Raw genomic sequence first — 6,050 nt, forward strand, 5'->3', positions numbered from 1 at the left:
ATCTACCGGATACCACCCATCCAAACAATGTTTTTTGCAGGACTGGAAGATTCGCACCCAATTTAATTTGACCGATGGATAAAATGTCAAAGAAGCTTTCTGTGCCTAGTAAGAGATCGATACGTTTGGATTTAAAAAATAGTTCATCTGCGAGTGAAGTATTCGGCGGGAGGTTCCATGATGATACATCAATTTCTGAGCTTGGCTGGTAAGCAATATGAGGAGTAACGCAGAAGTTGAGATCCAGCTCAAGATTTGAATGACGTGACTTTACGATAGTGGATGTTTGATGCTTTATATTAGCAAATGTGCTGCCTATACTTGCCACATGTACCGGTCGCTTGTATTTGACCAAATTAAGATTTTTTGAGAATTCCTCTGTTATAAAATTAACCTGCGAGCACGAATCGAGTAACGCTCTCCCCACTTGATAACCTCCAACTGAATCTTTCACCAAAACCAGCGCCGTAGCTAAAATTATTTGTTCATTTGAAGACATATCAAGATGAGAGTGACTGGCAACATTGTTATTGGGCAACAGAGTTTGCCTTGTGGTATTTAGTGAATCCGAAACCTGGTCATTGCTATTGGGTTGGTGCAAGAGTGTGTGATGTGACTTTGCGCATATTCGGCATTTGAATGATGTGTGCAATTGGCCACTCGATGCCGGGGCGATAGACAGTTAATGCAGAGTTTCAAACATTTCGCCTTCACAAATCTTTGGTTAACTTCCATAGATTTAAAACGAGGGCATTTCTGCACTAAATGTTCATGACTTGAACAAAGTAAGCAGGACTGGGTGGAAGTAGCTGTAGCGAACGAATACTGTTTAGGACGACTGATGGGTTTAGCCTTAATATTGTTGGCTTTACGATGTACCGATAGATGGTTGTATGGCTTGTGATCGAGAGATTCTAGAAACTGACAATGTCTGTCAAGCAGTGCTGAACAGTCGTTCCAACTAGGCAGAGTGGTGAGAGATAGCGCCTCCTTCCATTTCCTACGTGTAGTTTCATCCACCCTCTGCATTACCAATGAAATGAGTATTGCCTCACATATTTGTTTTTCAGAGCCTAACGTGCAGAGTGAACCGTACAGTGCAGACACATTATCGATTAGGCTGCGAAGTTGGTGGCTAGACTGATGCGAAACCACTGGCAAATCAAATAAAGCTGTAATGTTTTCTAAGAAAATCAGCGTACTGTTGTCATATCGTGTTTTAAGTCGCTCTAAAGCCTTCGGATAATTTTCATTACAAATGGGGAATGCCTGCACTGTTTCTAATGCTTGGCCCGTTAGACAATTTCGTAAATGGTTAAATTTTTCGATGTTGGTTAGACACGCTTCTCGATCAATAATTTGGACGAAAGAATTGATGAAGTTCTTGTATTCAGAGTACTTACCACTGAACGTGGGTAATTTCAAATGTGGCAACTTCTTACTCACAGGAGGTATCAATGCTGTGTTGTCCATCATTGTAGAATTATTAGCTTCATCATTCAGCTGCGAAGATATGGAAATTTTTGTTGAAATATAAAGCTCCTCTAAGTCAGCTCTGCACGTATCGGTAGCATCTAGTTTCTCAATTCATGTCTGAAATGATAAGACCTGTTTAAAGTAAGAATCTAGGATACCTTGCCTACATTTTAATTCCGGCTGTGACAATAATTTTCCAGTCCCCTTTATGTGGGTTTCAATCAACCCTTTAATCCTACTGATACTCGCTTTGGTTGAGGCCCTTTGCTGTTTGAGTTCTGCCAATTCTGACATGGCCGTCTGGCTTGTGTTGGGTGTTGTCATCTCGATTTAATAAATTATTGATGAGTCAAAATAATTACACTCTCCGAAAGTCTAATAGATATTATATCACGACACGATACCGAAATAGTGCACAAATTCGAAAGTCACTAAGCACTTGCGCATAAATAGTTGTGCTACAACGATAATTAATCGGTTGACCGAATGATGCGAACGAAAGCGAAAGTTCTAAGCACATGCACTTAAATAATTGTGCGACAACGATTAATTAATCGGTTGACCGAATGATGCGAACGAAAGCGAAAGTTCTAAGCACATGCACTTAAATAATTGTGCGACAACGATTAATTAATCGGTTGACCGAATGATGCGAACGAAAGCGAAAGTTCTAAGCACATGCACTTAAATAATTGTGCGACAACGATTAATTAATCGGTTGACCGAATGATGCGAACGAAAGCGAAAGTTCTAAGCACATGCACTTAAATAATTGTGCATAGAGTAGCGGTTATTGTCCGCATATTACCGAACCTCGACACTCGAATAACGTTTATTTTACCACGCGGTAACCACGACCATTAATTAACGTTAAGTTTAGAAATTCCGTTTGAAATTAGCAATTTTATTAATTTGCAAATATTATTTTTTAAATAATTTTTTATTATATATTTATAAACAAAATTAGAATTTATTTTTAACATTTAAATTAACACTTTTTGTCTAAAGTTTATCTTTGTTAATTATACACACCTTGAAGTGTTTTATTTTTTATGTCTGTTATTTGTTGTTTTAAGTAAGAACTTTTCCTATTAGAAAATTTATTACACGGCACTTAAAGCGTTGATCTTTGATTAGTACTTATGACCATTTTTAAAACGTTCGAATATTATTTTCATATTAGTGTCCTGTCACGGTCGCCAATGTTTAATCATAAGCTTTTTTATGATGTTTTGAGTATTAGTCTTTTTCTTTACAATAATTATTACTTATATTTTATCAAATACTAACAATGTCTTTTACGAGGTGATGTTATTCACTTAAATAAATTGCTTTAAAAAACTAATACAAATTTTGTTCAAATTATTGTAGTTTACGATTTATTTACTTAATTACACACGTAACAATTCATATAATATATATTTTATTTTTTTTAACTATTTATAAAACATTACTGTTTAATTTTAGCGCACAGACTGTCTTTCTTTACACACTTTTCAAAGAGAACAGAAGAGGCTTTTTTATATTACAATAGAATTCAAGTTGCAAATTAACATGCGTACGAATAATTGAGTGCGAATGTCAAGAGCTGAAAGCTCAAATGAGTAAAAGAAATGACTCAAAACTGGTATTGATCTTGCTCTACATTATTCGTACACATGTTAAAATGCTTACAAACTCAACTTGCTAGATCTACCAAAGCACCGTGCTCCAACAATACATATCGAGTTGTACTATATCTTTCTTCTTCTAGGATAGATTTGTAATCAGTTTCCTTTCCAATTTTAAATTGTAAAATTAAAGTAACTTACAGAGGTGTAAAAGGAGCCGGTCTTAGGCAACAGAGGAGGAAATTCGGGAAACCACTGCAAGTGAAGATCTCATCGACAAGTACGATAGGAAATACAACAAGAGCCTGAGCTAAAGAAGATGCACATTTCTTGTTCTTATTTTATTGAATTAAAATCACATTTTAATTGAAATAACTTTAACATACGTTGGAATAATTTTTGGAATATTGTCTTTCAAAGTAAATAAACTATAAATTTATTTATAATCGCATTGTAATTGAAATAACTTTATCATACGTTGGAATAATTTTTGGAATATTGCCTTTCAAAGTAAATAAACTATAAATTTATTTATAATCACATTATAATGGAAATAACTTTATCATACGTTGAAATAATGTCTTTCAAAGTAAATAAACTATACAATTCAATATAGTAAACGAACGTTTCCTTTTCTTTCTTTTTTTTAAAATAAAACACCTACGTCCCGCGAATATAAATTCATTGTAATGACTCTGGACGACGGCTGAGGATACCCCAGCAAAAACTAAATATTTTTGAACGTCACCAAAAAAGTGTCGTTACAGTAGATATAGTGTGACGACTTAAATTAAATGATTCATATTTGCTAATCATTTAAAAAGATTGAAAATAAAAAATCCACCACTCATTAAACTGCATAAAGACACTCTTAAAGTTTTCGAATGAAATCACATGATATGATGTAGCCAGTTGTTTTTTTTTTTAATGATTTAATTTAGATGGACCTAATGTCTTAAACTTCAATGACATAAGAGGGGAAAACACTATTTGACCTGCCATCCAAAAATTACAAAAGGGTATTTGAGAAAGCGCTTCCGTACTTTGGCAACATTTTTGGATTAGTGCCCAACTCATACCGCTCGTTTGGTAATGAAGTGAATAGAGAACCAAAACGTAAATTTAGCAATGGTAGTCTTATTTCCCTGACTTTAATACAATTAAAAATGTTATTGATATATCATACCTAGGACGATATGTCGTTGAATCTCCTTAAGTTTACATGATTTTCTTTCTAGTCCAAACTTTTATAAAGTTATAAAATATTTGATTCTAAGTATGAAATATTGAAATATGAAATATTTACTTATACCAATTTTAAGTTTTTGTCTATATAAACTATTGCAAAAGATATTTCTAAAGTGCAACAAAATGCTTGCAAAAAAAAACAAATAAAAGTTTGATATAAAACAATAAATTTTTTTCTTTTAGTACTAAATTGAAAATATATTGACAAAATAAAAAGTTGACAAAATATTAATAAAATGCTTATCTATCGTTTTTGTTTGACATTCAATTTTATAACTTCAGAAGAAGCCTTGTTCCTAATCAAGAGCAAGAGAATTATTAGAATTGTTAGAATTGCACTAAAGAGGTTTTTAGATAATCGATTCATTTTTGTTAATAGCTGCGTTTCAGCAAACATGATCCACTCAATTTTGCATGCAAAACAAAAACAATGGGGTGAACCAGCAATTGATCTGGTTCACTTTCTGGTTCAATGTGGAATGTACGTAAAAGATAAAAGTGGAACGCATTTTAATGCAAATGAGGTTGGCAATGCGATGCAACGGTGCACTAAAATTATAAACAAATCTACATTTATATTTATTTATTATTGATTTTATTTATTTATTATTTATTTTATGTACTTATTTATTTAATATGTCATTATTATTTATTTCTTTGTTTAAATAATGTTTTAACTATTACTATAACTAAAATTATTACTTTATTTATTTACGTTTTATTATTATTGAAAAAGTGTTGTTTGATAATTTATTAAAATCAATTAATTTGAAATGAATATATATAAATTAAGTTGAATATATTTATTTAATTAAAACAGAACAATGCATAAGGAACCAGGCTCTCCAACATACACGTTTATAAAAAAACCATTTTCATCGCAAACTGCCTGCAAGATTAAGCCAGTCATGCTTCCTTTTGAAATAAGCCTATTTGCTATGGTTTGGTGCATTTATTTTTACATGTGTACGGTCTATGCAACCAATACGAACGGGAATTTTTTCGAAGCTTCCACTTTTGCATTATTAGCAAGTGCGTATTTTATAAATTAGTGTCCAATTGATATACGGTAAACACTAGTTCTTTTAATTATTCTCCATACAGAAGCTTTTGGTATGCCAAAACAAATACCAAATTCGCGAAAAGTATTCATATTTGCCATATACCACAAAAATATATAAAAATTTCCTTCATTGCTCTCTTCCGATTGTGACCACCATGGTTATTTTGTATTTGCTGATTGGAATTTATTAACAAATCCATTAAAATATGAAACATAATTAATATATAGCAATTGTATTTTTTATGCGCAAATACCAATCAAATAATCTTTAATGGAAAAATTATTGATCGTTTCCACAAAATTTCCACTATATCCATTCTGATGCACTTCATCCTTGAAATACACTTGAACTAGTATTTAAAAAGGGAAATGAAGAGTCAGTTTCGCTCGATGATTCTAATAAAATCTGCAATTTTCATTTATTTACTATAGAATTAAATTTAACTTTTTAAGTAAATACTAAATAAAAACTTACATTTAATACTTCAGACATTTCAACAGATTTTATTTTTTTTCTATTTTTTAGATTTTTTGTATTCAAAATTTCCTCACTTATTTTTTTCGCGCCAAAATTATTCACACAAATCAAAAAATTTTGAACACAAACCCAACTGGCATAATTCATGCGTTGCCAATTATTTTCAAACGTGATC

Source organism: Teleopsis dalmanni, chromosome 1, assembly GCF_002237135.1.
Source record: "Teleopsis dalmanni isolate 2A chromosome 1, ASM223713v2, whole genome shotgun sequence".
NCBI classification, from domain to species: domain Eukaryota; kingdom Metazoa; phylum Arthropoda; class Insecta; order Diptera; family Diopsidae; genus Teleopsis; species Teleopsis dalmanni.